Source organism: Carcharodon carcharias, chromosome 10, assembly GCF_017639515.1.
Source record: "Carcharodon carcharias isolate sCarCar2 chromosome 10, sCarCar2.pri, whole genome shotgun sequence".
Taxonomy (NCBI): Eukaryota; Metazoa; Chordata; class Chondrichthyes; order Lamniformes; family Lamnidae; genus Carcharodon; species Carcharodon carcharias.
In genome coordinates, this window is record NC_054476.1 from 42,215,648 (window position 1) to 42,241,873 (window position 26,226).

A 26,226-nucleotide genomic window follows, 5' to 3' on the forward strand; every position below is an offset into this window, starting at 1 on the left:
CATGTCCTCTCATGTTTATTTCTCCTAATCTAAGTGGAAAGAGCCTACTTGCATTTACTCTGTCTATACCTCTCATAATTTTGTAAACTTCTATCATATCTCCCCTCATTCTTCTACGCTCCAAGGAATAAAGTCCTAACCTGTTTAATCTTTCCCTGTAACTCAACTCCTTAAGACCCGGCAACATCCTAGCAAAATACAAATGCCAGATGTTATGACTTCACCTCAAGTGTGGGCTTGGATCATCTAAAATAAATAAATATTTTTAAGTAACATTAAAAAATTGTGACATCTTCAATAGGACTATTGTGGTTAGAGTCAGTATTCTAAGCTTGGAACCTCAGACATCTTGCTTGCTTCTGAATTCTATCCATTCTATTGTCCTAGAAAATGCATGTGTGGATGATAGTTAAGAACAGCATTGGGCTTGACTGCACTTTCCAAGGTTAACAACTCATTAATATTCACTGTAATGTGGCTCGTGGGTGGGTGGGATGATGGAAGACTTGACCAGTTGTAACACCATGAACTAGCGCCTTTGGGGACTTGGAAAAGAAGTGTGCAAAACAAAGATGATTCAAGCAGGGGAAATTTTGTAATGGAAAATGCTGAGCACTTCTTACAACATCGGAGTTCACTGACTAATCAATGTGCAAAGTAATTTGCAATGGTTCTCACTCGAACTGAATTAGCCTAAAAGTACCACATGAAGAGCTGACACAGCTCTTCCAAACCCAACCAGTTACCTTGCAACTATATTCAAATAGAAAGATGCAGACCTTACCAAATAATGTTAATGTGCAAAAAAAAGAGATAAATGCATGGGACACATTAGCCTTGAAATCACTTTGCATAATATACGAATGCTAAACAGGGCATGTGTCACGTTTAACATAGATGCTAAAGCGTTTAAAACTCAATGGGTAAATGGTGGACATATAAGGTTGAGATGAACCCATCAATAATATATACAGCATAATTTCAGAGCAATTATGCATAACCAATTGGAGGTTACTATTTCATCACACACTACACAATTGTGTTACTGAGCTATATAACACTGCTATGTCTCGGATAAGAAGAGTGGCTGGGTAACTTACTTTTCTCATTTACATTCTGCTACTTTTCTATGCTTTTTGCTCAATGGTTTAATATTGTTCCTGAACACAACTGCTCATGTATAACTCTCGTGATTAACCAAAATGTTGAGGACTGAATACTGTTTCACTGAAGGTATGGGGCATGTTGTATGAGCAGAATGATCTGTGGGCAGAGGAAACATATGAAGTTAGAAAAATAATCCATATTGGCTCTATGTCACAGAATAATTCCTTTACATGATCTCCCTGTGCGTCCACTGGAATCAAGCAGTCCACAAAATGGATGAGAATTCTCTGGAGAGAGCAGTTTGTAGCATGGGGGAACAGTACAGACAGAGCAATCTGCAGCTCATGGGAGAGCACATGCACAGAGATATCCATGGCATGAGGAGAGGTGAACCTTTTGGATGGAACAGTCACTGCAATGGAGGAATCAGATAGACAATTGAGTTAAGGACACAGGGGAAACTCTAGGAACAATCTATGACCAAGAAAAGCATATGGAGAGAGCAGTCTACATTACAAGGGGGAGCATATGAAATGTGTATTGAGTGATGTGTAAGTGAAGATCCTTATGAATTAAGAACTGAATTAACAATGAACAAAGGAAAAATAAGATGAGCATTTCAGTGCTCAGGTAAAAACTCTAGAAAGGTGGCAGTGTGAGGAAACTCAACAGCCAATTTTGTCCGAGCGGAAATATAAAGATGCTTGAAACTCCCTCATTGTAATTTATCTTTTTAATCAGGCAAAGTCTTGATTAGATAACTTGAAAAACTTCAAGCAAAGTTCCCAGCAGACAGAAAATTAAAATGCACCGTTATCTTCTGCTTTGCTTTGCTTACCAGGTCTGCAGCACATGTGCTGTTCAAATGACACGTTTTATTTTAAAACAAATTCTGCTCAGGTCCTTTTTAACAAATGAAAGAATCCAAATTTTCTGCAAATTACAACACTAATTATTTGTTCAGTTTTTGCATTACTTTTCAGGAATGTGTGAGGCACTTTTCACACATACTGGATCTGTTGGGAGTTAGCAAACTAACACCTGTAAAACACATTTCTTAACAAATTCTTTGTATATTTCAGTTCACGGTGAGTTGCTTCAGTCTTGTTAAATAAAAGGACAGATGGATTTGTTATACGATAATTTTTTTTATTTTAATTAGACCACACAAAAAGTTGTCCTGACTCTTCTCTTATCACGGGTCTGACTAGAAGTTAATGTTGGAGACAAATCTTGTCCCACCTGAAGTAGTCAACTTCATGAGAACCTGTTACACCACAAAGGTTGTGCTGCATGGAATTCAATGTTCAGATAATAAAGACATTTTTTGTGTACATCCAGCCCAGGAAATTCCTAGGGGCAGAATCTTCTGTTCAGCGGGTGGCGGGGGGTGGGGGGGGGGGGGGGGGGGGGGGTGGCAAGGCCCGCTCGCCGACGTGTCAAATGACACAGGGTGACGTTGGGCATGTGTCCTGATGTCACCCAGCATCATTTACATTCTCAGGTCGGCGGGCATGCAACCGACTCAGCTGTGTGCCCGCGACCTGTCAACGGCCTATTAAAGCCATTAAAGAACTAATTGAAACCATTAATGGACCTGCCTGTCCAACCTTAAGGTTGGCGGGCAGGCCGGGAGCCTCGGCGGGCTTCTGAAAAAACATGAAATCTCATCCATGGGTGGGATGAGGTTTCATGAGGGATTTTAAAACTTCAAAGCATGTTAAAATAAAAGCTATGGACATGTCCCGACTCATGTGAGAGTGCCACATGAAGGGACATGGCAGTGAAATTTTTTCCTCATCTTTATTTAAAGTTTCAAGTTTGAGCTGATCTCCCTGAGGCAGCACTTTGCCTCAGGGAGATCTGTGCACTCTTTCGTGTGCATGCGTGAAAGAGTGCACTTCCGACTCAGGGAATTCTCCCCCACCTGCACAGGGAGTGCATAGCGCTTCCTGGTACACTTCACGCTGGGCGGGCCTTAATTCGCCCACCCACGTAAAATGGCGACGGATCAGGAACTCGCCCACCCACGCCTACTCCCGCACTTCTCCCCGACAGGGGGAAAATGTTGCCCCAGGTTTGACTTCCACCCTGTATTTAACTGGCTGATTTTAGTTGGGAGAGACAGGCTTGTTGTTGTGCGCTTCAGTGTCCTAGTGTTCCAAAAAAAAGCTTGCATTTCTATAGCAACCTTCAAGACCACCAGATATCCCAAAGCATTTTCTTTTATTCTTTCATGGCAAGACTAGCATTTTTTGACCTTCTCTAATAGCCCTTGAGAAGATGGTGGTGGCCGGCCTTCTTGAACTGTGACAGTCTCTGTGGGTGTAGATACTCTTACAGTGCTGTTAGGAAGGGAGTTCCAGGATTTTGATCCAGAGACAGTGAAGGAACGGAGATATGGTTCCAAGCCAGGATGGTGTGTGACTTGGAGAAGAACTTGCAGGTAATGACGTTCCCATGTGCCTGCTGCCCTTGTCCTTCTAGGTGGGAAAGGTCATGGATTTGGAAGATGCTGTCAAAGAAGACATGGTGAGTTATATAGCAACCACTGCTGCCACTGTGTGTCAGTGATGGAAGGAGTGAATGTTGGTGGATGGGAAGCTGATCAAGCGGGCTGTTTGTCCTGGATGGTGTTGAGCGTCTTAAGTGTGTCGGAACCACACTCATCCAGGCAAGTGGAGTGTATTCCATCACCCTCCTGATTTTTGCTTTGTTTATGGTGGACAGGCTTTGGGGAGTCAAGAGATGAACCATTCTCCTCAAAATTCTCAGAACCTGACCTATTCTTGTAGCCACAGTATTTATGTGGCTGGCCCAGTTCAGTTTCTGGTCAATGGTAACCCCAGGATGTTGATAGTGAAGGAATTCAATGATGGTAATGCCATTGAATGTCAACCAGAGATGGGTAGATTCTCTCTTATTTGAGATGGTCATTGCCTGGCACTTCTATGCCACAAATGTTACTTGCCATTCATTAGCCCAAGCCTGAATATTGAGCAAGTTTTGCTGCATATGGACATGGACTGCTTCAGCATCTGAGGAGTGACAAATGGTGCTGAAGATTCTGCGATCATCATCAAATAACCCCACTTCTGAACTTATGATAGAACGGAGGTCATTGATAAGGAGCTGAAGATCATTGGGTGAAGGACGCTAGCCTGAAGAACTCCTGCAGAGATGTCCTGGGACCGAGATGATGACCCCCCAACAACCACAACCATTTTCTTTTGTGCTAGGTATGATTCCAACCAGTGAAGAGTTTTCTTCCTGATTCACATTGACCTCAATTTTGCCAGGGCTCCTTGATGCCACACTCATTCAAAAGCTGCCTTGATGTCAAGGGCCATCACTCTCACCTCACCTCTGGAATTTAGCTCTTTTGTCTATGTTTGGACCAAGGCTTTGATGCAGTCAGGAGCCAAATGGCCCAAGCGGAACCCAAACTGAGCATCAGTGAGCAGATTATTACTGTTTAAGTGCCACTTGATCATCAGTAAAGTGATGGAAGGTGTTATCGATAATTGGCCTGCCAGTGTAAAATCGTGGTCGGGAGCCGATCGCAGCCGGCGGTCCGTTTCCTAGCTGATTCCGGGCCCACCAATTGTGCCCACCCGCCAAGCTGAAAATTCAGGGTATAATTTTTTTTTCTGACATGGATCGAAGGATAAATACTGGTCAGGACACCAGGGATAACTCCCCCACTCTTCTCTGAAACAGTGTCAAGGATCTTTTACTTTCAGCTGAAAGGACAGGCAGGACCTTGGTTTAATTTCTTATTCAAAAGACAGCATCACTGAAAGTGCGGCACTCCCTCGGTACTCTACTGGAGTGTCAGCCTAGATTTTAATCTTAAATCCTGGAGTGGGACTTGAACCCACAACCTTCTGACTCAGAGGTGAGAGTGCTACCAACTGAGCCACCAGAAAAAAAAAGGCCATGTTTCCTGTTCCTGATCAGTATCCCGTGGTGAGGAAAGTATCAGCTTTGCAGTGGTGCCCTTGACTGCCAAATGAACCTGTTACCTCTCAAACTAGGCTGCTTACCAATTTGGCTGAGATCCTGAAGGGAAAAATCAGTGAGAAATTCCATTCCTGTTGCCTGTGGGTTCATACTTCATCACTAGTCAGCAATTACAGGAGAGGAGAGGCGAAAACAACTCACAAGACTCTGTGAGCATCTACTTCATTGAAGATCGCACACAGTGATATGTAACAACTACTGACTCAAGAATGATCAAGTTGTCCATATGCCTTCCTTCAATCACTATTGCTTTTTATATCCTGTTCATTGTTTTTATTGTTTATGTTTATGTGTTAATTTGAGAAGTGAGCTGATAGAGCATATGCAAATACAAAAGGAGAAAAGGCTATCCAGCTCATCAAAGCACATCTTTTCAAAGACCATTTAAAATCCACCATAATTCCATTATGGACTTTAACGTCATGCGAGAAAGTTCCATATAAATATCCCTATTCTAAAATATTCTTACACTCCATGTACATTCCCCTTCCCCGCTGCCATAAATGCAGGAACACCAAGTGCCAGCATGCAAGCTGCCTCATCTTCTAATGGCTCAGTAGTTGAGCCACAAGAACTAAGACAAGGTCCCATGTTTGATCAATTGTCAATGCCAAATTAGCTCTAAGACAGCACTGATGGTTTTACCACTGATCTCTGGCCCTATGTTGTGGAGGGGAAAATTGGTTGGGGTTTCACCTCCTGACTGCTATCCTTTTGATAACGCAGAGAGAGACTAGTTGGAAGTGAACCCGAGCAAGGAGTGAATGCTTTGAGGACAGAAGAGAAGGGAAAAAATTGGCACCCCTTAGCCCAACTTTAAATTACAGCCCAACTCTAAACCTTACATTAATATCTTAATTGTTTCGCAACACAGGCGACAACAAGATGGGGAGCAGGGTTAGCGAAGGTGGCTGTAATAAATCAACAAGCTTGCCAGGAGTTGGACAAGCAGGATCTGTGATGCTGCATTCAAGGTGGGAAGGTTCAGCAGCAAAGTGGAGAGACAAAACTGATTAATAGGATTGAAAAGGTAAACTTATCTGCACTCAATAAATAACTAGTCCAGGGCATGTGGCAACAAGTTAGGTGAACTAGGAATGGAGTAGACCACAAGGACTGCAGTGGTTCAAGAGGCGACTCACTATCATTTTCTCAACAGCATTTAGGGATGGACAATAAATATTGGCCATGCCAGTGATGTCTACATCCCATGAATGATACAAGAACTGGACAGAGTCAGGATTATCCAGGTTTGCTTACCTCTGTTATGGATACTGAGCAATGGTGGCATGGAGGATGGGTTTGTCAAGTAGAAGCAAGGCATTGTCCCACAGAGAGAGAGACAAAGTCAGAAGGCATATCACCTCAGGTCATTCTCACCCATCTTCTAGTAACTGGATGGAAAGCAATAGCAGAGGCCAGGGACCAGGCAACCAGCTAGATTGGAGTGAATACTGCACAGTGTGAGGAGAATACTGCATTATAAAGAAGAAGAAAGAATTTATTAAGGGGGAGATGAAAATTAAATTGTATCATATTTGTGCATTATATTATCACAGTTTCTGAAGATATGGTTCTGGGCATATGAAAGTGCAAAAGCATTCCATTTAAATACATTGTTGTGATGGTTAGTGAGACTTTTTTTGCAGTCACTAATCTGATGGCTGCACAGGGACAGCACTGTAGTTGCACCTCTCCGCTAGAGTGCCTGCTTTGTCTTACTATGCCTTCCTGGCTCCATAGAACCTTTTTGTTATACACTATCTGTTGCCTTAATAATCACTCCCCCAGTCAATTGAACTTAAAGTATGGAAATGAGTTATTACAAGTGGAATGACAAGACCATGGAGAGTAAGATGGCTTATTCTGTTTTGTGGTGCTTGATCAGTAGGAAGCCCAGTTAAGTCTCATTGTTGTGTGCTTGATGTACACTGTTGTCATTGAACTGTATTTGTGTGCTGTGCCTGACAGGGAAAGGGCAGCCCAAGAGTAATTATAATTATTCTCTTTGACTCTGGAGACCATTCCTTTTTTGTTATTTATCGTGTAAGTGATACCGTCCCTACGAGCTCAGTTAGGGAATGTACACATTCCAAATCAACTCAGCTAAGGAAATGTGACACTTCAATTGGCACACTACAAGAGTCTGATGTGTCTTTGAAAGAAGACAGAAGATCTAAACAGGACAAATAGGTTGGGCCATTACATGCCGTTGCTGAGGTAAACTTCACAGACATTTTCTGCAAATTCATAGCTGTAATTTGAAAAGAAGAGAAAAACACTATTTTTCTCTTCTCACCGAATGTGTTTTTCCTCTCTGCACTCCTCCTTCATTTTCTTAAAAAAAAGGAAGTCCAATATTTAACTTTTATTTTTAACAGGCTACCCCTCATTAACCAAAAGGGCAGCTAATTGAATAGAAGATGGCTTTCGCCCTTTGAAGTGCTGAATGGTATTTGCAGCTGTCAGACTATGCCCACTGCTTCTGTAATTCAGCCTCTGTAAAATGATTTTCAGTGTGTTTCTCCTTGGAACACCAAACTCTAGGTTAGATAAGTATGCCCTTAGGACATTTTGAATTCATTGTAACTAATTTTTTTTTGTTCTAATAGTGGAAATATGCAATTGGTTGAGTCTGGAGTGTGCTGGATCCATTCTCCATCATTGTTGTCATTGGCATTCAACATATGTCCCTTAAAAGAGCATCGCCAGCATGATTTTGTAATGAGGACAGAATTCTTTAATAAGCAAATAGCAAATAAGGAAAGCATTTTGATCAACAATGATGGTAGGGATGAAGAAAATGAGTTGTCCATGACTAAAGTGGAACTAGGAGAAATTAGCCAACTTATTAAAAAAGTACCCGCTTGCTATGGAGTGGAAAATTGGATAACATAGTTGGGGAGGGTAACCATCTACTAAGGTAGCTGATTCTGAGTTTGTTGCTATTAAGTATGAAGGTTTGAAAAGACATCACGGCCAGGATTTTATGACCCCTCACGCCTGGCGGTATATTGCGGTCCCACCGAACTGAATGGAGATTTAAGTGGCTCACCGCATCCGCGGGGGGAGACAGACCGCAGGGGCTGTAAAATCCTGGCCCATGTCCTGCAGGGTGATCTCCAGGAACTGATACTATCAAGTCTTATTGGATATATGAGGGTGACATGGGCACTTATACTGGGGAAGCACAAAGACCACCTTTTGGACTGTAGTAATTAAAGTACTTGTATCAATTGGTTGGGTTAATATCCCTAATAATTCATGAGCTATAATACTGGACATTAATCACTATTAGACACAATGTCAAAACAATTTATTGGCCCTGGTCTGCCAGATGCTAAGAAATAGATCAGGGCAGACATGGATATCTGTACGCATTACATCCGTCACTAATAATTAGATAGATATTGCAGATCAGCCAGAACTTGAACAGTTAGCATTTATCATTAAGAATATTTTTCCTAAACTAAACATGAGTTTAGAAAATTCAAAAGTGCTCATGACATTCCTAGGCTCAGCATAACCTGGGTGATGTATTTTGAGGACTCTGACCTGGAATATTTCTGTTAGCGATATTGGTCTACAAAAGCTGAATATGTTTTGATAACATTCCTTTGCCTATTATTTTAACACAGACATTAGTCTATTTATTTATTTTAAATGGGTTAACACCTGTGCCTGTGATTCTTACATTATAGCAGGGATTGTAATTCAAAAGTACTTAATTGCACGGAAAATGCTTTGGGACTTCCTGTAGTTGTGACAGGTGTTAGAAAAATGCAAGTCATTCTTTTTTCTTTATAAGTAACAAAAAGCTGTCATAAAAAGACATTCTGGGCCTGATTCTAACTCTGTAAGTGAATGGGTTGTGAGCAAGTTAAAATCTCGCCCTATGCATTTGTTGGTAAATGTTGACAACTGTAACTTCAAGAATAATTTCTTGTACGGTAGCACGTTTTATTTTTATATGTCTAGTGGTTAACTTTATCATTAAAAACTAAAACTTTAATTTGTAGATTAAATCTACAAATCTATTACTGTTGGAAAGGCTGGAGCAACCACACAGTACAATCGAATCATATATGCATATTGGTTTAATCATGGCTAGAAATCCGGACACCAGTGCAATGCTTACACATTAAAGAAAGAAAGAACTTGCATTGCTACATCCTCAAGATGACTCAAAGCACTTTACAACTAATGGATTACTTTGGAATTGCAATCACTGTTATGTTACCAAATGCAGCAGCCAATTTATTTAAGGGAGGAATGTTGGTCAGCGCACTGAGAACTAACAGCTCTTCATCAATGGCATGAGAACTTTTACATTTGTCTGTTCAGGCCATAGTTTAAAAGCTTATCCAATAATACAGTACTCCCTTAACACGGTTCTGAAATATAACCTAGATTATATGTGCAAATCTTGTGAAGATCATCAGTAAAATGATGGAAGAGTTCATCAACGGTGCTATCAAGCAGCACTCGCTTAGCAATAACCTGCTCACTGATGCTCAGTTTGGGTTCTGCCGGGGTCACTTGGCTTCTGACCTCATTACAGCCTTGGGTCAAATATGGATGAAAGAGCTGAATTCCAGAGGTGAGGTGAGAGTGACTGCCCTTGACATCAAGGCCGCATTTGACCAAGTGTGGCATTGAGGAGCCCAAGCAAATCTGGAATCAACGGCAATCAGGGTGAAAACTCTCCGCTAGTTGGAATCATACCTAGTGCAAAGAAAGATGGTTGTGGTTGTTGGAGATCAATTATTTCAGTTCCAGGACATTACTGCAGGAGTTCCTGTGGGTAGTGTTCTCAGCCCAACCATCTCCCGCTGCTTCCTCAATGACCTTCCTTTCATTGTAAGGTCAGATACTGAAGCAGTCCATGTCCAAATGCAGCAAGACCTGGACAACACCCAGGCTTTTGCCAACAGGTGGCAAGTAACATTCGTGCCACACAAGTGCCAGGCAATTACTATCTCCAACAAGAGAGAATCTAACCATTGCCTCTTGACATTCATCGCTGAATCCCCCACCATCAGCATCCTGGGGGTTACCATTAACCAGAAACTGAACAGGACTAGCCATATAAATACTGTGGCTACAAAAACAGGTCAGAGGCTAGGAATCCTGCGGCGAGTAACTCACTTCCTGACTCACCAAAGCTTTTCCACCATCTACAAGGCACAAGTCAGGAGTCTGATGGAATACTCTCCACTTGCCTGGATGAATGCAGCTCCAACAACACTCAAGAAGCTTGACACTGTCCGGGACAAAGCAGCCCACTTGATTGGCACCCCATTCACAAATATTCACTCCCTTCACCACCAATGAACAGTGGCAGCAGTGTGTACCATCTATAAGGTACACTGCAGCAACCCACCAAGGCTCCTTAGAGAGCACCTTCCAAACCCACGACTGCTACCATCTAGAAGGAGAAGGGCAGCAGATAAATGGGAACACCACCATCTGGAAGTTCCCCTCCAAGCCACTCAGCATCCTCAGCATTCCTTCACTGTCGCTGGGTCAAAATCCTGGAATTCCCTCCCTGAGAGCACTGTGGGTGTACCTACACCACTTGAACTGCAGCAGTTCAAGAAGGCAGCTCACCATCACCTTCTCAAGGGCCATTAAGAATTGGTAATAACTGCTGACCTGGCCAGCAATGCCCACATCCCGTGAGTGAATTATAAAAAAAAAATGTTTGAACTGAAAGCTTTTTGATTCTGAGGCGAATGTGCTAATAATTCAATTAAGCTGACACTTCGAGGCCACAGATTAACATTTCCTGGGTGGGGGGTCCCCTTATTGTCCGCTGTAACTTTGACAGAAGAGTAGGAGAGGCCTTGAAAAAATTCTACACCGTTTACCTGAGGAAGATACGACGGAACATCACTGACCCCCTTTGGAAATGTTTCCTCACTGTGTGCAATATTACCAAGATAAAGTCCTACCAGTAGATTTTCTTCTTTGGATTTTCAGGATACTTTGGCCAAGCAGGTTACTCTCATTTCATTTAAATTCTAAATAAAATGGTGACCAGTGACAAAGAAGATGTATCATTTCATATAAATATTAGACTTGAGTTATCTGAAATGAGGAGGTTGGAGTGGTTGTGGTGAAGGTTAATAAATGTACCCATATTTTTATATGTTGCTTTGATTTATTCCCCTATTGAAATGGTTGCACAACCTCCCTTGTGTTCAAAGTGCGAAGTTGGTTTGTTCACAGAGAATCTCTCCGAAGTCTCCTTATTCCAATTACCATTCAGTGCAGGGAGCTGTTAGAAATGGTGGAAAAGGTATCCGTTGTTTTCACTTGCAGGATCTGAATTAATTTGAAAGCACTAAAATCTTTGAGCAAATAAAGTGAAATTCTTTGAGAAGGCTGGAAGGTGTTTGAAAGACTGTTGTGTTAATTTAATTTTTATTGGCCTGAAAATGCAGCTTACTTAGAGTGAAGAAAGAGTGTCTCTGTATTTAATAAGCAGCCATATGGCAATGGTGTGTTTCATTATAAGATAAAGTGTCACTAGTTTGAGCGTAACCAGTAGGGTGGGTTAAGGTTCACTTAATCACTTGTACCATATCCTATTATGGTTTTCGAGGCTACATTCCAGATTGTTTTAAAGCATTTTAGAGCTTACTGTGTATCGCTCATTCATGGGTGGGACCTTTTACAGCATAGCCTTTTGAAGACCATCTCAAACAGGGCCACTCTTTTTATATTTTGAAGGCAAGACAAGTTGCAGTAATTGATAAAGTGTAGCTGAAATACTGATGAATCGTGAGCTGAAAAGTAAGATTGTCTGTGCCAGAGAAATGAAACAAAAAGAAAAATGGCTGGAAATACAGTTATTGTTTGGAAGAGGAAGACAACTTGATGTTTCTCATGGAATCCTTTTTAAGAGCTGGGGGACAACTTCTTTGCAAGACTGAACCAGAATAAAGTGAGGAGCAGAAAGAAGGGTGGAATACAAGGTCTAGGTCAGGCTTATCCAACCTTTTCGCTTGGGGTGGGGGGTGGGCACATTTCAAAGTTTTTCTCACTCAAGGGGCCGATGAACAAATTTCAGAAAGATAAAGTTTGGCACAATATTAAACGTGAATTTCAAAAGAAAATTGAGTTATGAAAAGAAACAACTCGCTGAACAAGAAAAAAGAGTAATAAATAAAGATAACCATTAAGAGTGTGGAAGGGTGACAGTGTGTGTGTCCGGCTCACACCCAGTCTCGTGTGCTCACTCACTCACCCTCACCCACTGTGAGAGTGGATGAGAGTGCATGTTTGTTGATGAGGATGAATGAGAATCCTGATACTCGGAATGAGCCAAACTTATGTACACACTCTGCCCCACAGACACATTCTGCCTCCGTACACACACTCCCCTCTCTCTCTCCTCCTCTGTCCCCCCTCACCCACTCTCTCCCCCTGCTCATGCTCTCTCCCCCCACTCACGCTCTCTCCCCCCTCACACTTTCTCTCCTTCACACTCTCCCTCACATTTTCTCTCCCTCCTCACACTCTCTCTCCCCCTCACACTCTCTCTCCCCCTCACACTCTCTCTCCCCCCACACTCTCTCTCCCCCTCACACTCTCTCTCTCCCTCTCACACTCTCTCCCTTCCCCTCACACTCTCCCCCTCACTCTTTCTACCCCATACTCTCTCTCCTCATCACACTCTCTCTCTACCCTGCACAGTTCCCTGCCCCCCTCCCCCAGTGCCATCCCACATTTTCTTTCTTCCCCTCACACCCTTTCTTTTACATTGTCTCCAGCAACTCACTTACTCAGAAGTTACTTACTCATGCTCCTGATCCAATCATAGGCTGGGTTCTCTGCATTTGCTGCTGATAAGGCTCACTGTGATTGGAGGAGCTGCTTTACAGCAATTTTCAAAAATCAGGCTGTTGACAATCCAACAAGTTTGGCAGGCCAAATTCAGAGGCCCCGAGAACAACAACCCAGCCCTTAGGCCGTGAGTTGGACAAGCCTGATCTAGGTATTATTGATGCCAATATTGGCAGATGATACCCGATGTGTTGTTTGAGGTATTTTATCTACATGTTTAGCAGGGATGTTTACTTACTTAATGGAAATAAGGAATGTTGGAAAAATATGTTGAGCGTTTGTCCGCCAAGATCACCACCAGCAACTTAAAGGAAAATTAGAGATAATTTTGGAAGACCAAAATCAATACATTTTGCTTACTAATTGTACAATATATGTTGCTGTGAGCAGTTTGAATTTGTTACATCAGCACATATCTGCACCTCTCATCCATGAAGAATCACACTGAAATTGCTCCATACCAGTCTGGACCAGCCTTATCAACATCCTTTTTAGTTCTGTTGCTGAAAATTATAATGCGCTTTTTTGGTCTTAGGCAAATAATGCTTCCCCAGCATGTCACTCCTTCAAATGGCTTTTCTAATTATAGTCTAGTAAATCTTGGAATAGCATGTGTTAGCAACATGAGGAGCAGTCTATGAAACGCATTGTGAGTTCATAAAATGATCTTGTGGCAGTGTTGACCAAATGTTCATGCACGTGTTTCACAAAGTGACATTTCAGCACGGATCAGAAAAGCTCAGTATATACGACAATATTGTGAATTGAGCAATTGTTAATGTTATTGTTTAAACAATGTCCTTTGAACTTGCAATGGAACCTGTTCAAGATTATGTCTAATGAATAGCTTCCCTTTGTAGAGATTTATTTGAATGCAGCATTAGTTCTGATTTAATTATCTCAACAACAACTTATATTTGTGTAATGCCTTTAATGCAGCAAGACACCCCAAAACCCTTCATTGTGGCATTCGAAGCAAAATTTGACACCATGCTGCCTAAGACATATTGCGAGATACATTTTGAGGAGTGTCTTAAAAGAAGAAAGAGAGGTAAAGAGGTTTAGGGAGGGAATTCCAGAGCTTAGGGCCTTGGTGGCTGAAGGCACAGCCATCAATGGTGGAGCAATTAAATTTGGGGATCCTCGAGGCCAGAATTGGAGAAGCCCCAATTTCTCAGAGGTTACAGGGCTGGAGAAGAGTACAGAGATATAGAGGGACAAGGCCAGAGGGATTTTGAAAATAAGACTTTGAATTTGCTTGACCTGGTGCTAATGTAGGTCAGCAATCACAGCACGGTGATGGGTGAAGGAGATTTGTTGCAAGTTAGGATGTGGCAACAGAATTTTGGATGACTTTAAGTTAACAGAGGGTGGAACATGGGTAGCCAGCCAGGAGTGCAATGGATGATCAAGTCCAGAGGTAACAGAGCCAAGGATGAGGGTTTCATCAGCAAATGAGCTGAGACAGGTGGAAACAGGTGGAAATAGACAGAGTTAGTGATGGTGTAGGTATATGGTCAGAAACTCAACTTGCCCTCAATTAGGGCACTAAGGGATTAACTTTGGTGGCAGTGGTGTATCACTGTTCCCTGCCACTCACCCTCCAGTAGAAAAGTCGGTTGGCAGTTTTCCAACTTTCAAAAGAACTGCCCCACAGCGAAAATATGTGGGGGTTGGGGTGGCCTTAACAAGGTGAGAGTGAGATTTCGCCCCTCAGGGAAAGAAACTTCCACCCTTGAGAGCTGCCAGCCAATCTGATAGGCCAGTAGCTGAGTAGCCCCAGCGGTATTAGAACACAGTAGTGGCCACTACTGGGAAAACTAGGGAATCCCAAGAAGAATATCATGGATACTGGACTTTAAAGTAAGTCCGAGGATTTTGGTTGGAAAGGAATCGGGCTCCAGCAAGGGCCGGAGGTGCGATATGAGGGGGGGTTAGGGAGATGGGAGTTTGAGAGGCCGTGGTTAGGGGTGGAAAGAGGCACAAATGGGAAGTACTAATTTGGGGGGGTGTCCCTGATGGGCACAGGGTACTTCCCGGGAGGTACTCCCCACCCCCTTCCTCCCCGCCTTTTTCTCCAAGTTAGGAAATATACGAACATACAAATTAGGAGCAGGAGTTGGCCATTTGGCCCCTCGAGCCTGCTCTGCCATACAATATGATCATGGCTGATCTGATTGTGGCCTCAACTTCACATTTCATCTACCTCTGATTACCTTTAACTTGCTTGTTAATCAAGGATCCATCTACCCCGCCTTAAAAATATTTGTTGGCTCTGCCTCCATCATTCTCCGAGGAAAAAAATTCCAAAGACTCATGATTCTCTGAGAAAAAAAAGTTCTTCTCATCTTGATTTTAAATGGAACAGCTCTCATTTTTAAACTACGTCCCTTAGTTCTAGTCTTTCCCACAGGAGAAACAACCTTTCAGCATCCACTCAGCCAAGTCTTATATGTTTCAATAAGATCACTTTTCATTCTCCTAAACAATGAATACAGGCCCAGCCTGTCTAGCCTTTCTCCAATCGCTGGGAAATAGCAGACTGGCCACTTCCATTCAGCCTTTCCCTGCCCACCATATTTTTTTTATTTGTTCATGGGATGTGGGTGTCGCTGGCTGGGCCAGCATTTATTGCCCTTGAGAAGGTGGTGGTGAGCTACCTTCTTGAACTGCTGCAGTCCATGTGGTGTAGGTACACTCACAGTGCCGCTAGGGAGGGAGTTCCAGGATTTTGACTCAGCGACAGTTAAAGAACAGTGATATAGTTCCAAGTCAGGACAGTATGTGGCTTGGAGGGGAATTCCCAGGTGGTGGTGTTCCCATGGGCAGAGTTTTACACCTCGCGGGCGAGCGCCTGACCCGAACGGACATGAAATAGCACAAGATGAAATCGGGCAAGCATCCCAACATCATCCTGCACATGAGCAATCTTAAAGTAGGTGGGCGCGCTTGCAACTGCCACGCGCGCCCGCCGACAAGCTGGCAATTAAGCCCATTAAGGCGGCAATTGAAATCGATTTTTCGAGTCCCGTCCATTTTTATGGTTGGTGAATGGGCCAATCAGCCAGATGGCCTTTACATTTTTGCTCAAACCTCAATCCAGAGCGGGATGAAAAGTCCGTAGGGAAGTAAAATAAAAAGAGATTCATCAGCTGAGGGTTTGGGGGGCAGTGCACGTTAATCAGTAGGAGGTTTCCTTGCACATGGGCAGAATTTCATCCATGTCGGGCTGGCTCAGCGTGGCAGGTGGGGTTGGCCAGGAAGCCGACTGCTGCCTGCGATTGGGGCCGGAAGGCAACTTCATGCTGGCAGGCCAATTAAGGCCCACCCAGCGTGAAATGTGAGCGGCAGCGCTCAGCGCTGCCTGTGCAGTTGGGGGGAGTGTGAGTGGGGCGAGTGCCATTTGCAAATATCTGTGAGGCACAGAGCTGACTCAGGGAGATGAACTGATTTTTTTTTAAAAATTACAGATTTTATAAATGTTATAAAACATGTCCCCTCATTGGACTCTGTCACATGAACAGGGACATGTTATTAATGAAAAAATCAAGTTTTTATTTAATTTTTATTTGCTTTTGGAAACCTCATCCCGCCCATGGATGAGGTTTCAAAAAAAATGCAAAGGCTGCTTGGCCTCTTCTCCTGCCCGTCAACTGTAAGTTTGGACAAGCAGCGAAAAATTTCTTTTAATCAACCTTAATAGGCCTTATAATTGTTGGTGGGCAAGCTTCTGACTCTGGTGCGCATCCGCTGACCGAAATATTGCGTAAGTGCGCGATGAGGTTGGGACACAAGCCTGACCCCATCACGCATCATTTTACGCTCGGTTGGATCAGGTGCGCGCCCGCCTGCTGAGTGAAAAATTTTACCCCATGTCTGACCTGAGACGTCATGGGGGCTGCAGTCAATGTTGAGGACTCCCAGGACAACTCCCTCCCAACTGTATACCACTGTGATGCCACCTCTGCAGGTGGTGATGGTGATGCCTGGGACATTAACTGTAAGGTATGATTTCATGAGTACAACCATGTCAGGCTTTTGCTTGACTAGCCTGTGGCACCGCTCTCCCAATTTTGGCATAAGCCCCCAGATGTTATTAAGGAGGACATTGCATGATTGAATTTGCCGTTCTCATTTCCAGTGCCTAAGTCGATGCCGGGTGGTCCATCCGGTGCCAATTCTTTCAAACTTTTTTGCGGTTTGATACAACTGAGTGGCTTGCTAGGCCATTTTAGAGGGCACTTAAGAGTCAACCACATTGCTGTGCATCTGGACACACATGACAGCAGATTTTCTTCCTTAAAGGACAGTAGTGAACCGGATGGGTTTTTAACAACAATCGACAATGGTTCATATTCATCATTCGACTTTTAATTCCAGATTTTTATTGAATTCAAATTTCACCATCTGCTGTAGTGGACATTTGAACCCAGATCCCCAGAGCATTACCCTGGGCCTCTGGATTAGTGACAACACCACTATGCCACCACCTCCCCTATGGCAGTGGAGGTAGAAAGAGGCCCTTAAGTTGCCTTTACTTGCAATTTAAGGGCCTCAGTTGGCTAAGGGTGGACAGGCTGGCCGATGCCTTACCCACCCACCGTAATATGGAGGACAGCTCAGGGGTGGGTGGGAAGGCAGTGGGCTAGCCACCCATTTAGTTTTACGTGCACCCCCCCTGCCTTATTATATGCCGGGGGGTGGGGGGGGTGCTGTTGCATAAAATTCCCCTCCAAGTTTGTGAACAAACCGGCTCAGCCTTACACAGTTACCAGAGAGGCGGATGGAGTGGCTGACTAGGGAATAAAATTGGTGGTGGGGACTGGGGATTTTGGTCTTCCCAATATTTAGTTGAAGGAAGTTTCTTCTAATCCAATACTGGGTATAGGCAAAATAGTCTAATAATTTAGAGACAGTGGCAAGCTCAGGAGAGGTGCTGGCAAGGTAGAGCTGGGTGTCATCAGCAGCTTACATGTGGAAAGTGATGCTGTGCTTTTAGATCATCCTGCTGAGGGGCAGCATGTAGGTGAGAAACAAAAGGGGACCAAGGATAGGTCCTTGGGGAACACCAGAGGTAATGGTGCAGGAGCAGGAAGAGAAGCCTTTGCCAGTGGTTCTTTGTCTTCTAGATAGATAAGGATGGAACCAATGAGAAGAGGGCGAGAACTTGATTAAAGGGATTCAAACATGGAGTTCTAGTAAAATATGCTTGGATTTCAGAGGTGACAGCCCATTCAAAGAGGGGAAAGTAAGGTTGGAGATGGCATAGTAGTTTGCAAGGCTTTCATCTTCGAGTGTTTTTTTTGAGGAGAGGGAGGATGACAGCAGATTTGAAGGATAGGGGCACAGTACCTGAGGAAAGAAAACTTGACAATATTAGCTAACTCGGGCATTAGGAAGGAAAGTTAGGTGTTCAGCATTTAGATGGGGATAAGATGGAAGGAGCAGGGGGTGATTGTGGCCTCATGGACAAAATTAGCTCAGGGATGGCATGGGGGAAGATAAGAAAAAGGCTAGAGAAAGTTATAAGTTCAGGATTAGGGCAGGGGGTAAGTTTAGACCTGGTGGGCTAGAGGAAGGGAAGGGAAGTGGCAGCGCAGTTGATCAAATGGTTTGAGTCTTAGGGCGGAATTTAATGAGAGCAACAAGGGCCTTGCCCACAAGTTGGAGAACTGTAGTAGCCCCATGTTGCTTCTCTTCGGGAGGCTCGATCCAATTGCCAGGTAATCAGGCACTTACTTAGACAATATTGGATCTCCTACATAATCAAGCCCCTAAAAGGACAAATATTCTGCCCCTTAGAGCAGCTGGTCAATCAGAGCTCTCCAGTACTGGCAGCACCACTGCCTGCAGGAGGGGTCGACCATAGATCCTCAGACAGAGGTGACTGTGATGGGATGGGGATTGTGGGGATGGGGTCGCCAGCGAAGGGGCAAGCGGGAGGGAGGAAGCAAGGGCAGGGGGTGACTTTCTGCAAGGCCCCTGATGCTGGGCCCTTTGATTGGGCACAGAGTGCCTGAGAACAAGGGACCACCCCAGCGGGCAACAGGGAAAACTTGATAGGGTTTGCTGTGTGGCCTCCCTGGATGGTGAGTCCCCCGTTTGCTGCTGGTTGAATACTTTCAGCAGCAGGATGAAGCCATTAAGTGGCTCGCAAGCCATCCCGCTCCAAACTTAATTGGAAGGAGGCAGGAAGGCAGTGGGATCTCTGCGCACCCTCCTGCCCGAACATATGGTCACCCCACCTCCAAACTCGCATTTTATTGTTAAGATCAAATGGCTTCTGTGGGATAAAACTCAGTTGTGTGTATTTGAGTTGGTGCTACTGTTTTGTGTAAAAGGCCTGAAAGGACTTCAACATCACTAAAACATTTGATTTGATATTAATCAGCTTTAATTTTGGCTCTTTCAGTGGATGCGACAAGTTGGTTTTAAATGTGTGGGTGGAGGAAATGTGAGCACTGCTGCTGGTTGGAGGTCTGGGAGAATGTGTATACACCTCATGAAACATTTTGTTTTTGTTTTGCTCACAAGTTGCCACCGAGTGCAATAGGGGAGGTGAAGGGGGTGCCCCAAGCAGATAGGTAAGCATTCTTGTTCCTCTTAGCCCACAAGGAAACTTTAAAAACATACCTTACTGGACCTCTCAATGCATCTCCCGGAAGGCTTAGCCTGGTGGGGAAGCACCATTGCTTCCCCGCTCGCACCTCAGATAAGTATAGCAATCGGGCCTCGTTGACATAATCGGAGCCAATCTGCATGTTTAAAGAAGGACTCTACAGGTGTAAACTGCTATTTTAAAATTGCATTCGGGAATGGACTTGATAAATCTCCCGATAGTGTTGAACTGCCCCTCAACCTGACTTCCAATAGGGGGGATTTAAATCTGACCCTCAAAACTCAATATCTAATCTACGTTTTCTGTCAAGTGCTGCAGATACTCGCTTGTCTTTGCCAGTAGGCATGAAAAGAACAGCTGTTAAGTTAACGATACTCCAATACAAACTAGAACATCTAATTTCAGTGAAATAAATATTGAAGAGATTGGATTCTTGTCAGTCTCAGAAAGTGAAATGTATTACAGAAAGTTTCAGGATAATGGGATATTCTTATTGATGTACTCTGCCCTTGCAATGAAAAAGGCATCATAGTGGTAAATACACTGAAAAAAAGATTACATGACAAACGTTAATCAGAGCCCCCGTATTTTGGCACGGGAAACCCAGCTTTGCACACCGCATTACACCGCGCGCACCCCTGCACCACCACCACCGCCCCCCCCCCCCCCCACCAACCACATTCCTGGTTGATAATAGCAATTACTGAGTTTTTGGCTGGGTAGAAGTGCCCTAAGCAGAGGAATGAAAACCAGTACAATACGAGTAACATAAAAAACATTACATAGTTTTGGAAGCGTCATTTTTGTCCTGCAAATATTCTGGATTTCTTTGTGTGGATAACTTTATGTAGGATATTTGGGAAGTGATGTTGGAATACAAGTAGGATTTTTTTTGCTAAAATGATTTTATTGCGGGATTCTAATGCTGTGTATTTTATTCTATTTTCGCATTCCTGTTTTGCTCCCATGTTTTCCATACAGCCAGGATAGTTACTTTGTTCTGGGTCCAGAACCAAACTTGCATAAGAAATAGAGAGAGACAGGGAGAGAGAGAGAGACCGTGGCTTGATTCTAATGCTGCTGAAAATTTGCTGAAAATCTTCATACCTAAAAGGCCTCTAACATCCATTGAACATTTGATTTGACATTAATCGGCTTTAATTTTTTAGTGGATGCAACAAAATATGGTTTTTAAGTATTTGTGTAGCGGGGGGAAGTGCAGTTACTTTGCTGATGGTTGGTGGGCTGGGAAAATGTGTATATCTCATGAGAACATTTTGTTTTCCCTTCTTCCTCAATTTGGCATTGAGTGCATTACAAAACAGCTTTGATTTCAACGTAGACTCACAGTACACTATTTATCATTTCAATGCATTTTATTCTCCTAGTGTCAATTTGGAGGAAATACCTTTTATTGTTATTTATTTTCAATATTCTGTAAGAAACAGTCTTTTGCTAGATCACTAGGAGTTTGAGACTAACCTGTTGAAATTTTCAGCATCACAGTTTTGTATTGTTGCCTTTGGTGTCACTAATGGTGCATAGTGAGCAGACCCCATCTTGATTTGATTCTGGCATAGCTTCCTTGCCCTTTATTGTAATGGTCTGTAGTTCAGCTTTGGTGGATTTGACTAACCTCAACCATAAATATTAAGAGCTGCCCATTCGGGTCAAACATTTTCTTCCAGCACGAATAGATCCAAATACCCTGAGTTCAGATGTATAACCAAATGCCAAAGAAGAGAAAAATCATTTATACCCGAAAGGAATGGATAAAAGCAGAGAAATCTCATCAAAACCCAACTGAATACCGGGGGAGAGAAATTTTGGACAACCGATTATAGAAGGAAGAAACCACAGGCATATATAGAGAGATTGGAGCTAGAAAGGTCCTGGAAAACTGGAGGGACTGGAGAGGACAAAAATCATGGACACCCAGACAGGTTGAAATGGAAAGAAATCTCAGTCATTGTGTAAATCAGAATGAAGAGTTTGTGAACACTTATACTGGTTGATTATTTTCTTAATGAAAACTACTGTTGAGTAAACAACCTTGCACAGCAACAGTGGTTCTAGTCTATTCTGCTACAGAATACTTCCCTGCCTCATGGTCTTGCAGCCACCACACAAAGATCGAATGTGCCATGAGATCAGTGCGGGGTGCTTTAGTTCACTCTAGCTGAGTGGCTGCCAGTGCTGTCCCACATTGTCCCATCTGGCATTCACTGCGACGTCATCATGCTGTGTGAAATGAAAAACACCCATCTTCCCAGTCAGCAAGATTTGAAAAACCCACCAGGAAAGCACTCAAAATTGCACTGGCCATTCTGGAAAACAGCTCATTTTCATGCAGCTGGCATCAACTCACTATCTGGATGGATGGAATCATGGGCACATGCAGCATAAAGAACTAACACCTCATCAGTGACTCAGCGGCAAAGGTCGCTGACTTTGACTTCCCTTGATGACAGTGAATGGTATTCAACAGAATCCGCACTGATCATGGATGATGTGGTCACCTGCTCTGTAAGTGGAAGTTGAGGTGGCTAGAAGTGTGATTCTGGCCATGAACTCCAGACCATGAATACATCACATTAACCTGCCCACCTACATCTGTTGCAGGGGCACCTCATCCTTCCAGTCAGTATCTCAGGAACTCATAGAATGGATAGTGAAACTAGAGATCTCATTGTAAGCTTTCCCTGTCATAGGGCAGTACTAGTAGGTTAGAACAACTCTAAAACCACAATCTTTAATTGTGCTCTAAAAAGGCCTGAGTGTGTTTTAAAAACAACAAAAGAAAGAAATTTTAAATTTCACCACCTGTTTTTGTCTGAAAGCAATGATTTATTCAAGAAGTGGTTTAATATTTTTTAACAAAGATCATTTTTGAATGACTGTTGACTGGCAACAGTCGATGACCACATCAATGAGGCCATACGCCAAAGTTGCGACAACAACAGGCATGCCCATTCCTTAAAGAAAATTCATGAGAAACATGCTCACAAGCATTGTAGGAAAATGGAAAAGACAGGTGGTACAAGTAAAATAAATGACTTGGTAACAGCAGTAGTCAACACAGAATTAAATTGGTGCCTCGTGATCATTGCGTATCTCACTTCTTCTGTGGATATGTGGTCCAGTGTCTCGTGGTACAGTAGTTAATTTTTTCCATTCAGTGCCTGCACTATTTATTCTATCCATTAACTTTTGTTTAATTTAACACTCTTGAGGGAGGAAGAGGCCCTCTGCTTGCTGCTGTGGCTTTGCTGAGTGATTCTGCATAATATGAGAAGACAGCAAAATGAGTAGCATTCATGTGTATGTATATATACATATAGGAGGCTTTTATTCTTTCTCTCTCCCTGTGCCATTGATTTTAATATAACAAGATGTGAAATTGTGGTGGTACCACTCCTCTGCTAAACACTCAGACTCTACTGTGTTCTCTGTTAATTGTAAGGGCTTGAACACAGATTCCTTGTGCAGATCTGGTTTTACTTATCAAAGCCAGACCTGCTTCTCTTCTGCCTGCTGTGCAGGGGGAACATTGCACTGTACCAGCTTCTTTTCATTTCAGTTCCCCTTGTCATGAGGATTCCAGCTGTCGGTGCAGGGAAAAAAGTCCTCTTCTTATTCTCTGTGGCTTCTGATAAGAAGATAAAATTAAGTACCAGCCAGAGCCATATGCTGATTCAAGTTGCCGCTGAATTAATAAGTTGTTCTGGTTCTATGTCCTCTCACCCTAACAGAACTAATAGTTAAAGGCATTTTGGGGAATGGTGACTGAACACATGAAAGAAAGGCACACACATGCAGACATGACTTGTAAGCATACATGGAAGCAGATGCGCACAGGCGCAGACACGAGCACAAATATACACAGACACAGATGCACACACGCACAAGCTCACAAATAAGCATGTAGAGGCATGCTGACTCAGACATATACGGATGCATAAGCATGTACACACACACACACACACACACACTGGTGCTTACAAGCCAGGACCAGAGCAGAACAGATGAAATGATTTATTGAATTTTATATAGAATACATAAAGCGTAAACATTGTTAACAGTGTGGTGACTGGCAGCCTCGCTGTACTGAGTAGACCCCTGGGACTAGCCTTTGTTCCTCTATACTTGACAGGCATGTGTCTCTGCTAAATGAGAGCTTAATTTCTCTCATATGTGTGCAATTTTCAAGCCCAACAAAGCGGCCGAGACTGCAGCTATTTAAAAGCTCCAGATCTGGAGGAAGCATTATTGAGAAGGTGATGCTGAAGGGCTAATTGGTTGCCGTGGTTTAGCAGCTGTTTTCAAGGAGAGTTCCAACACAGAGGGCTACCACACTCAATCTGCAAAGCCATATTCCACAAGGAGGAAAAGGCTTTGATAATTCAATTTAGCAACAAAATCCAGCAATGCGTGGACTTAACTTCCCAGTGGCCTTTTAAATCAAGGATATCTTACAAGTGGTGTTGCATGAGGAAGGCTGCCTCATCAATGGGAAAGGCCTGCAGTTCACATGCACCGTAGGCCTTAGAGAACTACACCAGGGTTTTTCTTTAATGAGAGCAAGACAGTATTGAGGGTTCATGGTATGATTCTCAATTTAGTCTTTGAGTACAGATTTAAAGATTTTCCGAAAAGCGGCTCTGTGGACATTTATGTGAACTACTGTTTTTAATCTTATGGCAAAGAGCTGCTCAGATTTTTGGCTGGTAATATTAGCAGATCAATGCCAAATACATTCATATAACATCTGCTATATTAACGGAAGCATTTAAAACAAATGGGTTAGCTTAGCCATTGAAATTGCAGACAGGAAAATATCAGACTGTTAACTGTTTATGCACAGATATCTGCAACAGTAGTTTCGAACCTATTATCTCTCAAATTCATGGAATATATTCTTAATTAAAAATCTTAATAATAGCCCTGTTGAGTCTTAATAACATTTGTTAAACAAATAAAAATATTCTGTCAAATGTTGCTATAGCTCACAGGGCCAAATAGGATAATCCAATTGGAATACTTGACTTGTATGGTTTGGGAGAGCATTTATACTGTTCCTTACAACAGTGCCTATGGAAAAGCTCTGCCCAAGGTTCGAAAACTGCTCTTTCCCTTCACAATTAGAGTTTAAAAAGTAACAACCTCTGTGAAAAAGTTTTTGGTAAAACCTTTTTGAGTGGAGAGCGTTTGTAGAAGAACCACAAGAGCCTGTAACATCTGTGAGCAAATGTTGCAGACACGTCATTAGTTCACACAATAGATCAAAAATAAGCCATCATTTTCCAACGTGCCCTCAATCTGAGGGAGGTAAAAGGGGCGAATCAAATCCAAGCCACCCAGCAGCTGTTGCAGAATGCCATTGCTTGGAGAATGGTGCTCCCAGCACAAGGAAAGGAAGTTTAAGGGAGAGGGAAAATCCTTAGCAAAAATGGATTGGAGAAAATGTAAACAAATCTTTGCAGGAACCTATGCAGCTGTACTTTGTCTGACAGCTGGGATTTGAAAAGTAAATTACAATGTTGAATTATGAAAAAAATGTACTGAACTATAGAACATTTCTTACTAAAAAGATTTTTTGGAAGAAATTTTGCTGTACATTATTTTTTCCTCTCGGAAATGCGCCTTCTGTCTTCAAAATTGAAATCACCTTTTTGCAGTTTCTAAACTGTTGTGCAGCCCTTCCTAATGTGCCACTGTTTAGACACTTATATACTTTCCCTGGTATAAGCAAAGAAATACAAGCTCTTGTAAGATTGTCATTAACATCATCAATAGTTATTTGAAAAATTAACACAGGATAAAATTATGTGTAACAGCATGTGGCACATTTGGTTTAAACTCTGGCTTTAGATTTGCAAGAAAAATTGATTTGGTTTTAAAAGACAAATGGTGCAGTGGATTTCATCAAGAGAGGAAGATTTTCTTTGTTCACTATTTTGGAGTGAGATTATAGGGATGTGAGATACCGCAAGAAGGTGGAAGGGGCTTACATTTTATACCAGAGGTAAAAGTCTGTCTGTAAAAGAGTGCCTCTTGTTGGCCAATAGCAGCAGCTCTTCAAGTACCAGCTGAAGGAGAGAATGAAAATAGCAAAGACGTGAGTGACTGAAGAGCAGAGAAAAGTGAAAAAATATATAGATTACTGCACTTTTGAAATTATATCAATTTAAAATATCGGAATAATATAACAAATTTTAATCTGCTTTAAGTATATATTTTTTAAAATTCTTTCATGGGATGTGAATGTCACTGGCTAGGCCAGCATTTATTGTTCATCCATAATTGCCCTTGAGAAGGTGGTGGTGAGCTGCCTTCTTGAACCGCTGCAGTCCATGTGATGTAGGAACAGCCACAGTGCTGTTAGGAAGAGAGTTCCAGGATTTTGACCCAGTGACAGTGAAGGAATGGCGAAACATTTCCAAGTCAGGATGGTGTGTAGCTTGAAGGGAAATTTGCAGGTAGTGATGCTCCCATGCATCTGCAGTCCTCATCCTTCTAGACGGTAGAGGTGATAGGTTTGGAAGGTGCTGTCGAAGGAACCTTGGTGAGTTGCTGCGATGCATCTTGTAGAAGGTACGCACTGCTGCCACTATACATTTGAGGTT

At 42.9% G+C, this 26,226-nt stretch overlaps 1 protein-coding gene across 13 annotated transcripts in view; it reads left to right on the forward strand.

Moving 5' to 3' along the window:
* The window catches only part of sox6 (SRY-box transcription factor 6), a 724,678-nt gene that overhangs the window by 482,430 nt on the left and 216,022 nt on the right, over positions 1–26,226 (forward strand). The window lies entirely within an intron of this gene.